We start from the raw sequence: 22,224 nt of genomic DNA on the forward strand, positions 1-22,224 counted from the left end.
TAAATCTCTGCATTGCTTTCCATTCATTTCATGATCAAATGAGTGTTGTCTAATTCCCTCAGTGTAATTTGGCCTGACCATAAGCACAGTAATTTAAAAAGAAAAGTCTTTCCCCCATAAGCAGGTGTTGGGAGAATATCCAGTTGGACCATACTGAGTGGTACTGCTGTGCTTTATGTTGGAGTTTTGTTTTGTGTATGTGTGCTTAAATCCAAATAATTGTAAATATTCCACCTCCATTCAGACCATGATACTGGCTTGATATGCAAGCATCCACTTTTAGGGTGGAGGGTATCTTGTCTTGCAGACATTAGCGTGTGGGGCATTTTGACCCCAGATACCTGGGGAAAAAATCCTCCTACAGATTAGTCCATGGCATCTTTTACATTTCACACAGAGCAAATAGGACTGCTTATTTTTAAGATCTCACTTAAAAGAACTACAAACATTAAACTGCATAGAATTCAATTTCCCTGTCACAGAAGGGTAAAAGTCTGGATTGACCTTGTGGGCAACTATCTGTTACAACCCAACTTTTAGGCTGTAAACCCCTATCCAAGATTATCTTGCCCCTGAATGCTTTGTGATCTTTGGGGACTGCCAGTTACAATGATTAAAAACATAAGACCTCACACCTGGTGATGCTGACCAGAATAGCTGTTGCTTCTCCCAGGAATCCTAGTATGAGAGAATGAGGAAAACCTCCATGCTGGCAAAATTTATATGATCTGGTCCTAGGTAGCTTACATGTTACTGAAGATACGGCTCCTGCTTACACTGCATCCTGCAAAGTAGAATTGTCAAGGCATGAAGGATCCCAGAGATACAAACTGTTTTGGCACCTAAGAACATAAAATAACATAAGAACAGCCATATTGGATCAGATCAAAGGTCCATTTAGCCAGTATCCTGTCTTCTGACAGTGACCAAAGCCAGGTGCCCAGAGGGAATGAACAGAACAGGTAATCATCAAGTGATTCATCTCCTGTCGCCCATTCCCAGCTTCTGGCAAACAGAGGCTAATCATTGATGGACCCAGGGCTGGCTTTAGGCCGATTCCCCCAATTCCTGTGAAGCGGGCCCCGCAAGGTAAGGAAGACAGCTGCTGCCGATGAAGGGCCCTCCGCTGAAGTGCCGCCGGAAACAGCGGCAACCGATTGGGCTGCTGCCCAATTGCTACCACTATCTTCAGTGGCAGCTCAATCACTGCCCGTCTTCGGCGGCCTTTTGGTGGCAGCTCTTTTGAATCGGGCCCCGCACGTCCTAAAGCCAGGCCTGGATGGACCTACCCTCCATGAACTTATCTAGTTCTTTTTTGAACCCAAGTGTATTTTGAACCTGGTGTATTGTGCTTTGCTAGGCCCAACAATACTCAGAAAAAAATTGAAGCAGAATTGTTCCCTGTGCTGCCACGTCTCTGCCTGTTTAGGAAGATGAAAGTTAAAAACCAAACCAAAACCCAATCCTGCAAAACTCTGTGGGAGCTCATTGATTTGAACCAGTAATAAAAACACTTCATCACTGCCTGGATGTAGTTTAATAACAGAACCCTGTTGTTATATCTGGTAATTTCTCTAGGGTCTCCTACCCTTTCCATAAAGGTGATCCACATTAGAACAGGTGGGGCAGAAGCAGCCGAAGCATTATGCTGGTGTCAGTATCTATAGCCTTTGATTGTTCTGCTTTAAACAATCGCTGCATAATAGGAGATGATTCTGAATGGGGGTGGTGGTGGCGGCTTTGCTTGTCACGATAAGAAGGAATTTAACTCAGTGAGGAGTTCAGCACAATAACCCTCTAATTATGTAACTTCCTTTTATATGGATCCAAGTGCCATTCATTGCCAGTGCCTCAGCGCACAATCTTGTGATCCTTTCAGGGGCCTCGGGACAGGACATCTGTGATGGGAGACACTGGTGCAGAGGTAAATGAGGACAAGCTGCACAAGAACATTGCTTGTTTTTCAGCAACATTTGGAAAACTAAGTTGTCTGCATCACTGATTGCATTCATGGTATGATGTGGGGAGGCGCTACCTTTCCCCTGAAACTGGACCCAGTCCCGGGGAGTGGATGGTTGTCTGGGGCTCAGTTTTCCCCTTCTACTGAAATCCAGTCCTTCTGCTGGTCTCTCAGCATGCCCTCCTCTGTAGCCCAGCTGCACGCTCCCAGAGTGTTCTGCAGAGCAGGAGTAAGTGCTGGGCTGATGCAGCTCTTCCTCCTCACCTGGAGGTGGCATAATTTAGGTGGTGGAATCTCCATCTTTAGAGGTTTTTAAAGTCAGGCTTGACAAAGCCCTGGCTGGGATGATTTAGTTGGGATTGGTCCTGCTTTGAGCAGGGGGTTGGACTAGATGACCTCCTGAGGTCCCTTCCAACCCTGATATTCTATGATTCTTTGATAATGTGCAGCTTATCTACCGTAACGCTGTGTGAGGAGATGGGAGATGCTAAGGTGCATGGCAGAGTAAATGCAGACAGGCTACTCTGGCTGGAAGGGTGGCAGAGGAGGGTAGTGGAGTTAGAAAAGAGAAGCAGCTGCATTTAAGTAGTGCTAGATTAAGGCCAAGGCCCTGAGCTCCTTGAGCCATATGAATGTCACAGGCTTGGCTACACTTACAAATTTGCAGCGCTGCAGCAGGGTGTGAAAACACACCCTCTCCAGCGCTGCAAATTGCGGCGCTGCAAAGCACCAGTGTGGTCAAAGCCCCAGCGCTGGGAGCGCGGCTCCCAGCGCTGTCCGTTATTCCCCACAGGGAGGTGGAGTACGGACAGCGCTGGGAGAGCTCTCTCCCAGCGCTGGCGCTTTGACTACACTTAGCGCTTCAAAGCGCTGCCGTGGCAGTACTTTGAAGCGCTAAGTGTAGCCACAGCCTAGGATTTCATTTGAATAAGGGGAATTCTCTAGTCCTCCTGCTTGTGGGGAAAAGCTTTAAAATGTGACTCAAGTGCAAACCGATGCTCTGACATCTGCCTACTCTGCATACAGCCTGATAACTGTGAGATAGGGAAGTTGCTCCATTCTTCTCAATGGGGCATTGGGGAAGCCAATCCAGGCCTCGGTAGGGGACAGAGATTGAGTCACTCCTGTAGTGGGAGTTCCACAGGAAAACATTCTGCTGGTTCCTACTAGTTCCTGTTGGTAAGTCGGTTTTGGAACAGAGAATCAGGCACATTACGCGACAATTCCTGGAACTGCTGGATTTACTGTTTGCTCCTACGGAGCCATCCTGTAGGGAACAGGAAAAAGGAAAAGCTGCTGGGAATTTGCCCACCTCTCATCTGCCACCAGCACCCGCACCATCAGGAACAGAAAACTGTCCAAATCTCTGAATCATGCACACGGCCAGTCTGCACGAGAACTCCTCTTCATTATTACTTCATTCATCTTCCCTCACGCTGCTCGTCTCTCTCACCTGTTCTGTCTTTTCTAGTCAGACTGCAAGCTGTTTGGGGCAGGGAAAGTCATCTACTGTGTTTGTACAGCCCCTAGCACAACGGGGCCCGAGCTTGTTGAGGCTACCACAATACAACTAAGCAGCTAATAATGAGATGGGGCAGGAAGGAAGGCTGTTCTAAAGGCTTTGGTTAGGGGAGGGAGAGGACAATTAAGTGCTGCTGGGGAAGTGGAGAAAAGGGGGAATTAAGTCTTGTTGCGCTCTTGCCCAACTCAACCCTTGCGTTTTTTTTAGTATAGCAGTTTATAAAGGAGCTAATAAGCTGAGCGCATACAATGAGCATACTTCATGGTCTTTCCCAGAATGCCCTCTTTGCTGCCTCAGCTCCATTTTGCAGTGCACTGTTTAATTTAGGGCCCAGTCTTCTTGTCTATTCTTGAGTAAGGGTTTGCAGGATCAGGACTTCTTAGAATACAAGGTCCTCAGGCAAGGGATATGTCTGTCTGCTTTTGTTCTTTAATTGGTTCCTGTGGTGCTGTGTTAATAATAACCATCATGTTGCAAACCTTACAGTTTAATTATCCATCCAGCTAGGGAGAACTCCAGACTTTCAATAAATCCAGCAAAAATAAAAGGCTTATTTGTTAAATAGTATTTATCTGAGAGTGCCTTTGGATCCTGTACATTATATAGGAAGGAACCCTAGCAATTCACCACGCATAAATAAACCACATGGAAATTTTAGCTGAAGGCTGTCTAACAGCATAGAAAAAACCTATATCAAAGAAGAAAAAAATAGAAAACATCAAAGACTCCCTAAATACCGTAGACTGGCACAAGAATCTAAGTAAGCCGGAGAAACTAGCGTCACTAAAGAAAACAGCAGGGTGAATTTAAAGTGATTCTGTAAAAGAGTCTGAACAGCAACATGAGTGCTTTGCTTGCACACTGTACTCAGTGGGATTGTGTGTGTCTATAAAATGAGCAGGATCTGGCCAGCTTTCATGACAATATTCATGGATATTTTATTTTAAACAAAAATCGAAAGTCATTTCCATGCACTGTTGAAACCCAGATATAATTGCTCATGCATGAGATCCATAAAGTGAAACCAACCAGGATATTTTAACCATCCAAACAGAGTGAAGGGCATGAAGTAAATCGACAGAATAAGTAGCTGCTAGTATTCTTTATTAGTGGTAATATGGTAGGACAAGTGGCCCCAGTTGTAGGCTTTCACCATGCTAAGTTCTGTTTAAACAGAGTTACATGTAGCCCCTGCTCTTAACAGCACTTATCTACAGGAAGTATCAGAGGGGTAGCCGTGTTAGTCTGGTTCTGTAAAAGCAGCAAAGAATCCTGTGGCACCTTATAGACTAACAGACGTTTTGCAGCATGAGCTTTCGTGGGTGAATACAGACCATGTGGACTCCTCCTGAGGGTCGAAATGACAGTCTGGACCTATACATTGAATGCTTCTGCCGACGTGCACAGGCAGAAATTGTGGAAAAACAACATTGCTTGCCTCACAACCTAAGTCGTGCAGAACGCAATGCCATCCACAGCCTCAGAAACCATCCTGACATTATAATCAAAGAGGCTGATAAAGGAGGTGCTGTTGTCATCATGAACAGGACTGACTACCAAAAGGAGGCTGCCAGACAACTCTCCAATACCAAATTTTACAGGCTACTTCCCTCAGATCCCACTGAGGAATACACTAAGAAACTGCACCATCTACTCAGGACACTCCCTACACTAACACCAGAACAAATCAACATACCCTTAGAGCCCCGACCAGGGTTATTCTATCTACTACCCAAGATCCACAAACCCGGAAATCCTGGATGCCCCATCATCTCAGGCATTGGAACTCTCACTGAAGGACTGTCTGGATATGTGGACTCTCTACTCAGACCCTATGTTACCAGCACTCCCAGCTATCTCCGTGACACCACTGATTTCCTGAGGAAACTACAATGCATTGGTGACCTTCCAGAAAACACCATCCTAGCCACCATGGATGTAGAGGCTCTCTACACAAACATCCCACACACTGATGGAATACAAGCTGTCAGGAACAGTATCCCTGATGATGCCACAGCACAACTGGTTGCTGAGCTCTGTGCCTTTATCCTCACACACAACTATTTCAAATTTTAATGACAATATATATCTCCAGATCAGTGGCACCGCTATGGGCACCCGCATGGCCCCACAATATGCCAATATTTTTATGGCCGACCTGGAACAACGCTTCCTTGTTGACTTGCACAGATAATCTAGGAAGTTTCTGGAAAGTGTAGGGGACAATTTCCTGGTGCAAGTGCTGGAGGAACCAACTAGGGGAAAAGCTCTTCTTGACCTGCTGCTCACAAACAGGGAAGAAATAGTAGAGGAAGCAATAGTGGATGGGAACCTGGGAGGCAGTGACCATGAGATGGTCGAGTTCAGGATCCTGACACAAGGAAAAAGGGAAAGCAGTAGAACAGAGACCCTGGACTTCAGAAAAGCAGACTTCGACTCCCTCAGGGAACTGATGGGCAAGGTCCCCTGGGAGAATAACATGACGGGGAAAGGAGTCGAGGAAAGCTGGCTGTATTTCAAAGAATCCTTATTGAGGTTGCAGGAACAAACCATCCCGATGTGTAGGAAGAAAAGTAAACATGGCAGGCGACCAGCTTGGCTTAACAGTGAAATCCTTGCTCGTCTTAAACACAAAAGAACAGCTTACAAGAAGTGGAAGATTGGACAAATAACCAGGGAGGAGTATAAAAGTATTGTTCAGGCATGCAGGTGTGAAATCAGGAAGGCCAAATCACACTTGGAGTTGCAGCTAGCCGGAGATGTTAGGAGTAACAAGAAGGGTTTCTTTAGGTATGTTAGCAACAGGAAGAAAGTCAAGGAAAGTGTGGGCCCCTTGCTGAATGAGGGAGGGAACCTAGTGACAGAGGATGTGGAGAAAGCTAGTGTACTCAATGCTTTTTTTTGCCTCTGTCTTCACAGACAAGGTCAGCTCCCAGACAGCTGCACTCTGCAGCACGGTATGGGGAGGAGGTGACCAGCTCTCTGTGGAGAAAGAAGTAGTTCGGGGCTATTTAGGAAAGCTGGACGAGCACAAGTCCATGGGGCTGGATACGCTGCATCCGAGGGTGCTAAAGGAGTTGGCCGATGAGATTGCAGAGCTATTGGCCATTATCTTTGAAAAATCATGGCGATCGGGGGAGATCCCGGATGACTGGAAAAAAGCTAATGTAGTGCCCATCTTTAAAAAAGGGAAGAAGGAAGATCCAGGGAACTACAGGCCAGTCAGTCTCACCTCAGTCCCTGGAAAAATCATGGAACAGGTCCTCAAGGAATCAATCCTGAACCACTTAAAGGAAGGGAAAGTGATCAGGAACAGTCAGCATGGATTCACCAAGGGCAAGTCATGCCTGACTAACCTAATTGCCTTCTATGATGAGATAACTGGCTCTGTGGATGAGAGGAAAGCAGTGGACATGTTATTCCTTCTCTTTAGCAAAGCTTTTAATACGGTCTCCCACAGTATTCTTGCCAGCAAGTTAAAGAAGTATGGATTGGATGAATGGACTATAATGTGGATAGATAACTGGCTAGATCATCAGGCTCAACGGCTGGGATGATTTAGTTGGGTTTGGTCCTGCTTTGAGCAGGGGGTTGGACTAGATGACCTCCTGAGGTCCCTTCCAACCCTGAGATTCTATGATTCTGTGATTCCTCAGCTCCCGTCCACTCATAACCCTTCTCTACCTACGCTACATTGATGACATCTTCATCATCTGGACCCATGGGAAGGAGACTCTGGAAAAATTCCACCACGATTTCAACAGCTTCCACCCCTCCATCAACCTCAGCCTGGACCAATCTACACGGGAGGTCCACTTCCTAGACACCACGGTGCAAATAAGTGATGGTCACATTAACACCACCCTATACCGAAAACCTACCGACCGCTATGCCTACCTTCATGCCTCCAGCTTTCATCCCGGACACACCACAAGATCCATTGTCTACAGCCAAGCACTGAGGTACAACCGTATCTGCTCTAACCCCGCAGACAGAGACCAACACCTAGAAAATCTCCACCAAGCATTCTCAAGACTACAGTACCCAGATGAGGAAATAAGGAAACAGATCAGCAGAGCCAGACGTGTACCCAGAAGCCTCCTACTGCAAGACAAACCCAAGAAAGAAACCAACAGGACTCCACTGGCCATCACATACAGTCCCCAGCTAAAACCCCTCCAACACATCATCAGGGATCTACAACCCATCCTGGACAATGATCCTTCACTTTCACAGGCCTTGGGTGGCAGGCCAGTCCTTGCCCACAGACAACCTGCCAACCTGAAACATATTCTCACCAGCAACTGCACACCACATCATAGTAATTCTAGCTCAGGAACCAATCCATGCAACAAACCTCGATGCCAACTCTGCCCACATATCTACACCAGCAACACCATCACAGGACCTAACCAGATCAGCCACACCATCACCGGTTCATTCACCTGCACATCCACCAATGTAATATATGCCATCATATGCCAGCAATGCCCCTCTGCTATGTACATCAGCCAAACTGGACAGTCTCTAAGGAAAAGGATAAATGGACACAAATCAGACATTAGGAATGGCAATATACAAAAACCTGTAGGAGAACACTTCAACCTCCCTGGCCACACAATAGCAGATCTTAAGGTGGCCATCCTGCAGCAAAAAAACTTTAGAACCAGACTTCAAAGAGAAACTGCTGAGCTCCAGTTCATCTGCAAATTTGACACCATCAGCTCAGGATTAAACAAAGACTGTGAATGGCTTGCCAATTACAGAACCAGTTTCTCCTCGCTTGGTTTTCACACCTCAACTGCTAGAACAGGGCATCATCCTCCCTGATTGATCTAACCTCGTTATCTCTAGCTTGCTTCTTGCTTGCATATATATACCTGCCCCTGGAAATTTCCACTACTTGCATCTGAAGAAGTGGGTATTCACCCACGAAAGCTCATGCTGCAAAACGTCTGTTAGTCTATAAGGTGCCACAGGATTCTTATCTACAGGAAGTTAGTGAAAAGTGTGTTAAAATGTTAACATCTTTTCAGTTTTGATAATGTGATTAAACCCATGCAAAGAAATTTCTTAGGTTATTTTTGTCTTCACAGTGCTTCTTTAAATATTCCTGGGGAATTTGACTGTATAGTTCCCAATGTCATTTTCTTCTTCTTTTTATTGAAAAAGATGTGGTGCCTTCTTCTAATGGACTGAACACTGGATTGAGAGCCAGGTGTGCCACAAAATTGATGCGTGTCCTTGGGCAGGTAAAAGACCAGGATTCTCCAAATCAGATGTCTAAATCCACACGTGGGCACCCAAGTAAAAATGGCCTGATTTTCATAGCTACTAAGCACTCACCACTCCTACTGACTTCAGTGGGAGCTGTGGGTACACAGCAGCTCTGTCAGCAAGCCTTATGTTTAGATGCCTACATTGAAGCATCATGTTTTGAAAACTGCTTATGGCCTTAACTCCTCTGCACATCCATTTTCCCCATTTGCAAAGACGGTATAACGATTGCCCTCGTGATGAGTGTCGTGCTGCTGAATTAGTTCGTGTCTGTACAGTGCTTTGAAGGTGACAAGTGCTTTATCAATGCTCATTATTATCCAGTGTGTATTGTTTTTGTTGTGGGGTCTTTTTTTCCACCCCCACTTAAGATTCCCAAAGGCTGTTGCAAGGCAACAAGACTACTTGTGACAGCCAATGATCAGACACTGGATGTCTCACGTAGCAATTTAAAATCAACCCATTGCCCAAACAATAAAGGAAGAACCAATTGGGGGGAGTGTTGTTAAGTAGGGTGTGGGACAAGCCTGCCCTCTTTTCAGCTATGACAATTAGGACATTATGCAGCTAAATCCCATGCTATTCCACAGATGCAAGAGATTGAACTATAACTACGTTACTGGGTGACAAAATACACTTAGAATCTATGACTCCTGCACTGTTTTTACAAGTCCTGGAGAAGGTTACAGGGAACCATGCTGCACTAGCACTGGCAATGAACTAACAGATCCAGTAGGCCTCTTCTATCTCTAATTTCTGATTCGGTGATCATGCTGGGAGCCTGAAGCTGAGCTGGGAACTACAGTGCTGCCAGTGATGTTCTGTAGGTCATGTGTATTTATAATTTATATAATAGTTAAGATTTATCGTCTGCAGATATCAAAGCTCTTTCTAAAGGAGGGTATCCTTATCCTTATTTTATAGCTATGGAAACGGAGGGATAGGCAGATTACGTGACTTGCCCAAGGTTCCCCCTCATGTCAGTAGCAGATTTAGGAGTAGAACCCATGTGTCCTGCCTCTGAAACCTTTGCCCTACCCTAAGCCCTGTTCTCTTCTGAATTTCTGCTCTCCCCTTGTCTGCGTTCAGAGCAGTGGAGAATGCTTTGTAAAGCATCACCTGCTTAAATGGGAGGTTGCCTCGTGTTCATCAGTCAGTAATCTCTCCTGGTGCCATTTATCATAGGAGCCTTTCCTGTGCACACTGCGGAAGGAAACCAGCTCTCAGCACCGATCCCACTAATCTGGAAGATGACAAGACCTTTTCATGTGGACTTGTAACCAGTCAGAATAATGACAGAATCACTGTCCTGGCTGGTTAGGTGGTTCTCCTACCGCCAGGGCTGGTTATATCCCCTTCATCCTCTTTGTGGTGCTTCTCCTGCATGTGATCTCTGTCATATCTGGAATTTTATGAAGTCTGAATGCAGCAAAATATGGATGGGTGACGTCTTCCCAGCAAAGGGCCATACTGACAACTGGCCACATGTCCTCCTGAATCTAAGGGGCCTTTCAGTAGGACTGAGAGGGAGCATGGCATCTTGCAGCCTGTGCTCTCTGCAGCTTCATCTCTAGGTATTATAAATAAGAATAGCCACAAGCTGGGCTGGATCAACAAAGGGAGTATTCATATACCCTACAACTGGTGTCCCTCTCTATTCTTACCCCTTCTAGCCTCGATGTTCCACTAATGTACCATGTTGGGAACAGCTCTGGGAGCTAAAGATTTCAGTGATTCCATTGCTCTACCCAGAACAAAATCTCTGCTGCACTCCCCGCTCACTAGCCACAAGTTTGCACCCTCATCATGCCCATCTGCTGGATAGATTGACTTATTCTGAAATCCGTTCAAAACAGACAGCCATACTGTGCCACTGCATTTTCCCTAACACTCCCCCAGAGTGCTTTGAAATGGGTGGCAGATGTATGGCCTGGTCAGTTTTTAATATCTAATCATAATCTCACATCAGTTGGATTCCAATTCCTGGTCCAATTTAAATGGACTAAGTATTCCATCATCCACAGCTAAATGGCATCACTGCTGCTTTGATGATCATTGTAGGTTTGCTTACAGCTATTTTCATAAGATCACTGAAATGATGCTTTTTTTGTTACAATGTGTTTTGGGAATCGAGAGAAAGTAGATGTGCCATTACTGTTCTGCTCATTGACCCTGACAGAGCTGGCCTCCCAAAACTCCCATTGTATTAGGCTCAGTACCTCCTAGGATCTGGCCCTTCATTCATTATTGGACTGGGTAGGCAGAATGAGATGGTTGTTGCCTGCTGTGGTAGCCGTGCCTTAACCTTCTGGGTGGAATTGTCATGTCTTTTATTGCCTGGTCCTGGACTTCCTCACCTCTGGGGTTTCCTCCTGTACTTAAGGGCAGTCACATGAAAATCACAGATGGACACATCCCTCGGTCCGCTGGTGTTGCTGAGATAGAGAACCTGTTGCGTGTTTGCCTTGCTGCTGTGGTGCAGCATTCTGTCAGCTGTTGGAGCTCTGCCCTAAGGGCCAAATCCTGATCTCAATAGGCCAGGGAAAGGGGACGTGTCATGGCAGCGAGGAGGGGAGCATAGGATGCCGCCCTCCCCCTCCAACGCACAAGGCTGCTCTGCGGGTGTCACTGCTTCCTCAGGGTTGCAATAGCCTCTGCCGCTGCTGCAGCCCCATCACCATCCATAGGATTGAAAAATAGAGCCAAATAAGCAGGGATCCATCAAGCATGTCCTGGCCTGCCATAGTGCAATGTTATCCTCTGTCATGGCAGAAGGCGCTTCCATGCACTCTCTGCCCAGGCTGTCCTATTCCAATTCCACTGTGCAGTGGAACCACAGTATTTCCACTACCAACCTGGCATTCTTTTACTGTGGTGGGCAGGGTAGGATTTCCCCCTATGTCCATGGTGTTAGCCTCATAGTAGATTCTCCTTGTTCGATCTATAGATTAAAAAGTGCTACATAATACTACCACCTAGCTCTTATTACTCTTTACCATTTTCCTTACCAAGCCTGCTTCCTGAAGGAGTAGAGTTTTATTTATACGGCCCTTTCTGAACCAAAACCTTGCTCAAAACCCAGCCAGCTGCTAAATGGTTCTGTTCACATCAAACCCAACAGTTCCACGGTACCCAATAGTACCTGACAGTTCCAATATTTAAACTTTCAGAACACATGTACACACTGAATCTTTGTGCATTGTTCTCACAGACATTACCAGCTTGATGCATCTGGGGCAGATGTATAACTACTGCAGTATATCCATGGACTGAAATAAAACGGTTTCTTTTTTCATAATGCACACTGCATTTTCCCTTTCCCTGCTCCAAGGACTGTGCCAATTATTAACAATTACACTGACGGGGAAAATGTTGATCTCCTTCCATTTTACATAAAATATTCTGATGGGCACAGGATGGTGACGCTCTCTTCTGATCACACTTCTGACCTTCCCCCCCTTGATTTATTTGGTGGTGGTTCTCTTAGCACCGTGTCTCATCCACTCACACCTGGCCACAGCTTCCTTGCTTTAGTTAGCGTCCTTCACCATGGGTTCAACGCTCAAAAGTGGCCTCAAACATGAGTGGCATGAACCCTACCCATGGAGTGTGAGGGAAATACAGAGAAGAGAATCTAAACTCTAACTTGTCTTATTGGGTAGTTACTGCAAATTATGGGTCCAAATTCTGGCTTTAGATTTGTACACAATTCCCCCTGAAATCCGGAGTTGTCTAGCTCACATTCAATTCCCATGCCTCTTCACTGAAATTGCCAACGAAGGTACATACAAGTTTGGACGACTGTTTTTGTTATGCAGGCACCTGAGCATAGGACACTAGACTAAGGCCTTGTCTACATTTACCGGGGGTTCGACGTGCAGCGATCAATGCATCCCGTCGACTCCTGTACTCTACCTGAATGAGAAGCGCAAGGGGAGTCTATGTCACAGCAAGTAGATCAAAGTACATCGACTTCAGCTACGTTATTCACATAGCTGAAGTTGCGTAACTTAGATCGATCTCCCCCCATAGTGTAGACGAGGCCTTAGACTAGGAATTCACTGTTTTTCGTAGGTCACCGGCCCTTCTCTGGGGCTAAGTCAGCTGGCTTGGATTTGAACCATAAGCCTAGGCTTCATGTCTTTTTGCCAATCCTGTGAACCACCAAATCTTTTCCCCCAGGTTTTAAGCTACCGAAGCCTCCTTTTTGCAACCTTCACAGCTAAAACTGTGATGCATGTGTAATTTCTTTTGCCACAGAGACTTGTGAATTGTCCTCTACCTTGTTAACCTTCAGCATCAAGGTGCCATTTTTTCAGGACCTTGGGACTTGATTTTTTTTCTCCCCCTTTTCCTTTTTGTTCAGGTTTTCTCCATGTGACTTTACCATGCAAGTTTGCAGTGTTATATATAGTGTTGAGATATTACATCACCCACCTTGTCTTTCTCTTTACTGTGCAAAGCATCCTATGTGCTTTGGATTGTCCATGTAGTTGCAATATTTGATTTCCATGCTGAGGGATTGACATTAAAAAGTCCACATTTACTAGTAGCCACACTGTGGCATCTGAGATGCTGCATTTTGTACTCTAAATAAAGAGAAAAGAAGTGGTAGCCAAATTACCAGTCTGGTGACTGTTGGAGAATGTTTTTAGTGGCTACCAGGATCCTGCTTGCACCTGTCTGCAACTTGCATCCTAACTTTGGTTTGTTTCTAGAGCTGTGTATTTTTCTTTATCCGTTCACTAAATGTCTATTTAAATACTGACTCCACAGTGTCCTGGCTTGGTACAATTCTCTTCTTGCATGAGGTCTGTGCTGACTATTCATTGTAGTAATTTAAAACAAAGCTTAAAGTTTTGTATTTTTCTTATTATTACTTTTTAATTTCTGCTAAAGGACAGAAAACAAAAACAGTATCATGTATGATGCCCTGGTGCTTGCAGAAAACCCACTGTTAAATCCACAATAAAGTAAAAGGGTATGTTCCTGCTGTTAAATTAATGGGACAGTTCCTGTGATTAAGGGCTGTGAGACTAGACCTAAAACTTGCATACAGAGTGTAACAGGAGCATATCCCATGATGCTAAAGCCTCTTCTAAACTTCACCCCATTTAATTTTTCTCTCTCCTTTTAGAGTCATTATAAACACTGGATGAAATCTAGTCAGTCACAGCTCATGATCACAACTTTCTCACTGTGATTTCATTCCTGCATGTACTGCTTAACTTCAAACAGCCTGTGAAAACTCAAAACATTATAATATAACTTGGCAGTTCATTAAGGGACTAGATACTACTGGTACATACAGCACTATCCAGCTGAAGAGAGAGTCAGTGCAGGGTTTGTTAGACAAACCTGCATGTTGCTTTCAGGACATGTGTTGCCGGTTTGTTGTAAACAGAGTGTGGCCGAAAACCGGTTTTTCTGACCCATAAGAATTTTCTGAGATTTTGAAAATTTTTCCCATCACAAATGGGTTGAAAAGTCAAAAATCTCAAAAAGTTTCACAAACTGATTATCCAAATTAAAAAAAAAATCGGATCTGGTCATTTTATTTTGATAATTTAGAAACTTTTAAAATTTTTTAACCTTTTTAATGTTTACCTTTAAAAATAACTAAAATTTCAAAACAAGTTTCAAACCAAAAACCCCAAAACATTCTGGGTTAAAAAAAAGAAAAGTGGAAATGGGAGGTTGTGTCAATTTTGACACCTTTTTTTCCAAATTTTTTTTCTAATTGGAAGATCCCTTTCCCATGAACAGTTTCTGTTTTGACAAACTGGCATTTTCCAATCCGAAAGCGGTTTGTGGAAAATTCCCAAGCTGCTCTAGTTGTCACTGTACACTTACATGGCAGTCTCTAGCTGTTCATCTCAAAGTGCTTTACAGATGCTGATCATATCCATGATGGAAGCAGCTGATGATTATTACATAGAAGAAAATAATCCTAGTTAATAACTGACTCAGTAAAAGAGCCATGTGATGAGTTAGCAAGTGCTCATCCGCAATCCCCTAATAACCCACCATGTTGTTGTTGGGGGAAGGGAGGGGTTTATGGTTTTAGCACTGTTGGCGTATAGTTGGCCAAATGTAGACAGTACTTAACCCTATTTTAAGCAAACTAAAACCTTGGACAGAGCCAGGCTACAAAACTGTTTGAGAAGTTGGGTATTTCGTATAGATGACTGGTGGCCTAGTGGGGGAGGCATGAAAGTAGGAAGCAGGGGTGCTGGATTCAATTTCCCAGCTCTTCCCACGTGATCTTGAGGCCTTCACCTCTGCACCTTAGCTTCCCCATCTGTAAAATATGGATGATAATACTCACCATTGTAAAGCATTGTAATGCTACAATATATAGAGAGTGCATGCTGAAGCTGTGCGTCTCCCTACACAGACTCTACACTGAATAAGACTATTGGTGTTTTGCTTGGGCTGTATTATTTGTCTATGGGGCTGGTGCCACTTTCTTCCTGTTGCATGGATCTGTACTGGGACCTGTGCTGTTCAACATATTCAGATATTATCTGGAAAACGGGTGAACAGCGAAGTGGCAAAATTTGCAGACGATACAAAATTACTCAAGATAGTTAAGGCCAAAGCAGACTCTGAAGAGTTACAAAGGGATCTCACAAAACTGGGTGACCAGGTGACAAAATGGCAGATGAAATTCAACGCTGATAAATGCAAAGTAATGCAAAATGTAAAGAATATTCCCAACTATGCATACAAAGTGATGGGGTCTAAATTAGCTTGTATCACTCAAGAAAGATCTTGAAGTCATTGTGGGTAGTTCTCTGAAAACATGAACTCAGTGTGTAGCAGCAGTCCAAAAAAGCTAACAGAGGTTGATAATCCTACAGTGTAATGGGGCTGCCACTTACTGAGTGCCCCACATTTCCAGAGGTCCCTGTGGCATCCACCTGTTTTCCCTCTTTCAGGGCCTCTTCTGAGCTCTACTCAGTCTCTCGTATGAGTGGACCCTTTCTCCACTTGCAGCTGGTTTGACGACCACCAACTGTCCTGCATCGTCCTTAATATCTCAAAAATCAAGTGCAGCAAGGCAATGCAAGAGTTCACACTTACCTTGGCTCTTCTGCCACCCACATGGAGCTCTTTTTCTGCTAGCACCTGTTCTTCACGGGGTCACCACTCCTAGCCATTTCTAAGTGGCACTCGGCCTTCTAGCTCCGGCTTCCTTCTCCTCCCAGCAGCTCCCCTGTTCTGAGGAAGAAAGCAGTTTATATACTGCTCTCCACCAGAGAGCTCTCTGGACTGGCTGGAAGAGAAGGGAGCACTGCCTCCGTCCTACACTACAGGGCTTCTGGTTCCAGGCCCTTAAAAGGATAGTGTCCTGGGTTTTTTCCCCTCCATCCAACTACTAATTCCCCAACACCACTTTCTCTCTTCTGCTGCAAGGCCCTTTCCTTGGCCTTTGTTCGTTCTAGCTTGCTGGAATGGGATCTTCTGGCCCCATCTGCTCTTAAAGGGCCAGTGTACTCCATTACATGCAGTATGGAACAGTGCTGATCAATCTGATTATACCTGTGCATTCACTGGCTCAGCACAGGTGGGGAGTGTTATCTTCCTCCCCCCCCCCCCAACTTCACCTTCTGCTTGAGAATATTAGTTTGAAAGCCCTGGAGGTAGTTTCTGCAGTTAGATGGAACCCTAGCCTTGTCTAAAAGACTGCTGCACTCATTTGGTGTTCCAGTCCATGGGATCTTAACTCCTTTCAGTGGATTTCAAGACTTTATTGTGCCTCCAGGTAAATCTGCATCTCCGTCTCCAATAGAAGCCAATATTTAGTCACACTTCTTATAGTTACAGCTGCAGGAATTGGAGTCCCATAGTACCAAAAAATGACCTACCTAAGTTCACAGAGCATCCCAGATGGTGGTTTGTAATAAGAAGACCGAAGGAACCATACTACCTGCTCCATGCTGTAACCACTAGTTCATCCTGCTTCTCTGGAGTATAATTTCTAGAAGGAACTACTGCACTGACATGTAATTCTTAGGGTAGAACTGTTCCACTTGAGATCCTCCTCCAGCTGAACATGGCCAACAAGCTGCTTATCATTTCAGCAGATGTTTCTCTGTTTTTCCTTTTAAAGGTCAATGGAAGTTATTAACATACACTCCCCACCTCTCCTGGGAATGTATGTTAGCACAGCTGAAACCCAGAAGCTCAAGTAGGCTTTGAAATGCAATTTTATGCTCCTGAGACCCCACATTAAGCTGTCTTTGCTCAACTTATTTGCACTGGATTCTGGCAATGAGATGGGAGCTCTCTACTAAGTGAGACAACGGAACAACTGGGATGGTTCGTAGGAGCCTCCACCTAATGAGAGCAGTAACATATTCTGTGCCTGTCAGGAATATATGAACAGGACTGGAGGGCCGTCAGGTAACCTTTTGTCATGTGTTAAGAGGGCTTGAGTCAAGGGAGTTTGAACGTCCCCGCAATGTAAAGCTGCATCTGTGTAACAAGGATTCTAAATACCACATCTGAGAGATTCTCTGATTGTCTGCAGCCCCAGAGAGGACCATGCAGACATCTGAGAGGATTCGAAGAGGACACCTGGACTTGTCCTGCCTTGGGGCGGGTGGGTCTGTTGGCTTTTAATAAAACCAGCACCCACAGGTCAGAAAATAACAAAAAGTCTTATCATAAGGTACCACTGATCCAGTGAACTATTTTAATAGTAGACACACCTGCAAAAGATATAGGGCTGACCTGCTTTAGAGTCATTCTCTGGGCCCACGTCAAACCATAAGATTTTATTTCACATACTGGCTCTTTAGCTAGTGCTGTTATAAAAATATTCTTTGGTATCGGGGGAGGGGAGATGGGGATGTTATATACTTTCATCTAGTATCCAAGTTTTCAGAGAGAGCAAAACCATTTTATTATGAGAAAAATAAATGAGCCAGACACTGACAATACAAGAAACTAATTGGCCTCTCTGCAAGAAAATGGAACGAGAAAAAGCAATTCCAGCAGCACTGCAGAAATGACACCTGTCTTGTCAGTTCTGTTTGCCTGTATGTCAGAGGCTTTGCATGCTTTTCCTTTTGCATTGAAGCAGAATGAGTCTGAGTTCTCACTAAACATAGAAGGAAATGCCACAAACATCTGAAGTCTCTTGTCCACGTTATAGGGGAACCTGCTCTGGTTGGTTTTGAAAGGTGCATCAGGTGACCAGGGGTGGAGGGTGGGATCTATTTTCTTGGAATAAGGCAAAAGCTAGATTTTATTGTTACATCTATTGTGCTAGATGGTCTGTTTTTAATGTGGCTGGCTGACAGCTGCTGGCTTCAGGCAGCTTATTTTATTATCTAATGCTGTAATTGATAATGCTGTAACTGATGCAATCACTCTCATTAGTTGGTGGTAATATTGCTTGTAGTGGCCTCACAAAGGAAGGGTAGATGCATTGGTTTGGTATTCCTAGCCTCAAAAAAGTTTGGGGTTTCCCATCCCCCCCACCTTGTTTTGAAGTTTGCAATTCTCTGGTAGTTGCTTCTTGATGTTTTCCTTAGATTCCAAATCTCATTTGTCACAGATGCATAATTCTGGGTTGTATCTCTCAGTTTGTATTATGTTAAGGAATGTGGAAGGATGTATTCCATCACTGCTGCTATATAAACATGGGAGAATTTTGATTCTAGAGTCTAGAACTGAGACCTGACTTTGGACATCGTGTCAAGAAGGGCGGTTTGAAAGCGTTGGCATGCAGGAAATTCCCATAAGTGAGTTATTGATTAGCTCTCCCTTTCTTAAGGTCACTACATAACTAAGTGATCTTACCCTATCAATGCAAAACTCGCACAGTTACCTTATGGAATTCCTGCTACTTTTAAGGTTTTTTACATTGTCATTTATGACATTAATAATAATACATTGCATTTACATCATGCTTTTCATTCTAAAATGTTTTATATCAGACCTGACTCTTACCCTCCTGAATAGCACTACTCACATGAGTAAGTCTGCAGTATCAGTCTCTTATTTAGGACCTTTTCTCATATTGAGTAGTACCTTAGTCCATGACTGATTCTACTGAATTCAGTGACACTACTTGTGAAGTAAGGTATTGTACAATGTAAGTAAAAGTTTCAGAATCTGGCCAATAGTATATATCATCTTGGGCAGTTTAGGGAACATTTCACCCACCTCTAAAATACATCCATTCTGGGGTGAAACATGGCAGCTGTTTAAGGGCACACAGCAAGACTGCACTATCTGTCTAGGTATTTTTATGAGCCGCATTGCTGTAATATCTGAACACCTACACAAGAGTCTGTGACACGAAAAGAGGAATACCTTATCCATTTGAAACTGAAAGGGAGGATTTTAGATTTGGGTTACCTGAGTTTAACTGGGCCAGGACACCTAGATTAAGACTCTTGATTTATAAAAATGGTGCCAGGGGATCCTAAAAGACCTGATGTTTGGCTTCAATAAAAATTAGTAATAAAGATTTCTCAAATATGCAAGACCATTCTTGATTTGCTGTGGGTTCGGACTAATCACTGAGGAACTTGTGAGGAGAGAGAAATTCTGCAGTACACTTGCTAAACTGAACTTTCTCAAACAGAATATTAGAAAGGAAAATGCTAATTATTCTGTAGGTATTGCAAAAGAAACGTACAGCTACACGATAAGTGCTTTTGTACTTAGTTTAATGGTGGAAAGTACTTTAGAAGAATCAAAGCAGTTTTCAGAAGGTCTATTTTGGGAAATCTAATTATTTGAAATTAAATCCGCGATGCTAATATTTCAAAGGTCAGCTAAACATGCCTCTGAAATTTACATCAGTACAATGGATTTAAAACTAACAACTTATTATTTTTCTGCCTTTAACAGAGGAAATTCTAGAGCTTCTTGAACCATCATTTCTCCAGGTAAATTGTGTGGGGTAAATTGTCTGAAGAGTCAGTCACCATACCATGTTATATAGGCAGAAAGGGGAAGTGCATATGTAACCCATGTGCCTATTAGGGAGATGTCTCTTTGAGACCCACTGTGGGGAGGTAGGAGTGAGTTGTGTCTGGGTCATTGTTGCTAGGCAGATTAAGCACTCCACATCCAGAAGCTTCTGGAACTCGGTGTGGTAGTTTTGGGTCTGCTCCAGTAGGTTCCCTGTTGCTGGGGTCAGAATCCATGAGGCAAGCAGTCAGGTCAGCTGCTTTGCAGAAGGCCAGGTGCCCTGTGTGTGCTGGGAGAAGCTGAGCCCAGGAGCAGGAAGCAGGCTGTCGTCCCTAACTCAGAAGCATTTTGCAGCAGGGTTTTCTTTAAATCTATACACTAAACTGAGTGGTTGGTTATTCAGTTAGCTGCTAGCAGTGATTTCAGCAGAGAAAGAGTCTGCATGGATTTTGACTGAAGATTCCTACAAGCAAGTGGAGGGAAGATGTTGTTTTAGACTCCGAAGACTGTTAGAGTCTTTGATCACCAAATCTAGAGTCTAGATTTGGTGATCAAAATTCTGAGACCAGGAACGGCGCCAGGATTTCTGGCGCCCTAGGCAGAATTCGGGGGGGGGGGCATTTTGTGCGCTCCCCACGGGGCACGCGGGAGCTTCCGGTTCCGCTCCCATCGCACTGCCGAAGAAGGACCCTCCGCCGAAATGCCGCAGGCGACAGCAGCAGTCATCGTGCTGCTCAATTGCCTGCCACTGTTTTCCGCAGCACGTCGGCAGAAGGTCCTTCTTCGGCGGTGCAACGGGAGCGGAACCGGAAGCTTCCGTGCGCCCCGTGGGGAACACCCAAAATGCCGCCCCCCGAATCCTGGCACCCTAGGCGACCGCCTAGGGTTGCCTAATGGAAGCGCCGGCCCTGACTGAGACTTAGATGAACAAAACCTAAGCTTTTGGGAACTTTCACTTTCTTCTCACTGCATTTCTGTGGGGACTGAAATGTTCAGATTTTAATTTGTTTTCTTTATTTGTGTTTATGTATAACTGTGAAGGTAATGTCTGGATTATAAAATAGCCATGTCATGCTGTCGAAATTAGATTATTTGTTTATTTATCATAAGATTTTATAGTTATTTAATTAAATTAATTTCTTTAGTTCCTTTTGGGACTTGAATGGGAGGAGGTTGCAAGCCTTGCTGAAAATCCTTGGAGACTGTACTCTGGGTCTCCAGCTACGTTCTATGGGAGGTGTGTGTGTGTGTGTGTGTGTGTGTGTGTGTGTGTTTGGGTTTTTTTTAAGGCACTGGAGATGGGAAATGAAGTGACCTCTAGCCCACCCAAAGGTTACACATACAGGACAAAAGGGTGCTTGATGATTCTTATTAGAGATGGGCCCCCAACAAAGCCCCACATCCATATAATCCCTAAAAAAGGAGGATGTTCCTAGATGGATCCAGAGCTAAACATTTGGCACCTATCTCTAATTATTAAAGTCCAGAATGAACCATAGACTGTCCCGTAGGACATAGACTAATTCCCTGGGGTTTAATGCTGGTCCGTTTAAGGATGTTGTGGACCTTGTGGGCATGCTGTGCCGGGGAGAAGGGGACATTTCAGACTTGGAGGAAGAACAGATAAATCATTGGAAGAACCAGGCCTGCCCTGTTGGGAATAGCACCATCTGTGGCCTGTTGAACCTGAGTCACTGCTTCTTGCAATTGGTTTCCAATCTTCTCCTTGTGCCAGGAACCTGCAGTGGGAAGATGGGCTACACTGGGAGATTGGGATGGGTAAGAATTAGCGAGGAGGCAGAGGCGGCAGCACAAAGGGAGCATGGTCAGAGTCAGAGAGGTTGGGTACATGGGTTCCTAGGAGACAGAAGAGATGGGAGGGAGGGAGGCAGAGATCCTTCTGTCTAGGAATGAGAAGATGAGTTTATTGGGGCAGAACAGAACATGGAGGGTGAACACTGTCAGTGCCTTAAGGGATAAATTACTACTAAGCTAAGCAGCAATGGGCCTGAATCAAAAACCCAGATCCGAACACTGGCACACGAATCTCTGAACTGGCCCATGTCTATGAGCCCAACTCTGAAGTCCTTACTGAGTAGTGACATAGCTGTTATTCACGTAAGGTCATAGCCCCAACACCCAGGAGATGTAGGTGTGTAAGTAGTAGTATCCCCATTTTACAGAAGCACATAGAAGTTAAGCATCTTGTCCAAGGTTATACACCCAACCAAATCTGTGGGAGACTTGGAAAGAGAACTCCAGAGTTCCTGGCTCTGTCTGTGCTGTGACAAGCAGATCATGCCTCTCCCGTTAACTTCTGCCTTCCATGCTTGTGTGAATGTTCTGAGTGTTTTGTTCCATGTTGCAGTATGAGATTCCAGTTGAGAAAAAGATTTGGGGGTTTTGGAAGTTAATCAGCTGAACATAAACTCCCTGTGCAGGGCTGTGGCCAAAAGAGTTAATGCAATCCTTGGATGCATAACCAGGAGTCTAGAGTGGGAGTAGAGAGAGATTTTATTTTCTCTGTTGC

At 44.6% G+C, this 22,224-nt stretch overlaps 1 protein-coding gene and 1 long non-coding RNA gene across 6 annotated transcripts in view; one reads left to right on the plus strand and one right to left on the minus strand.

Moving 5' to 3' along the window:
* The window catches only part of MAPK4 (mitogen-activated protein kinase 4), a 145,511-nt gene that overhangs the window by 39,036 nt on the left and 84,251 nt on the right, over positions 1-22,224 (plus strand). The gene's annotated exons all lie outside the window — the stretch shown is intronic.
* Positions 8,619-15,962, minus strand: LOC120408665. Its single transcript, XR_005600853.1, has 3 exons — positions 15,846-15,962; positions 13,197-13,348; positions 8,619-8,725 (listed from the first exon to the last, which is right to left on the minus strand). It is a non-coding gene; the product is annotated as an uncharacterized LOC120408665 (long non-coding RNA).

The sequence above is a fragment of the Mauremys reevesii genome, linkage group 6 (assembly GCF_016161935.1).
Source record: "Mauremys reevesii isolate NIE-2019 linkage group 6, ASM1616193v1, whole genome shotgun sequence".
Classification (NCBI taxonomy): Eukaryota; Metazoa; Chordata; order Testudines; family Geoemydidae; genus Mauremys; species Mauremys reevesii.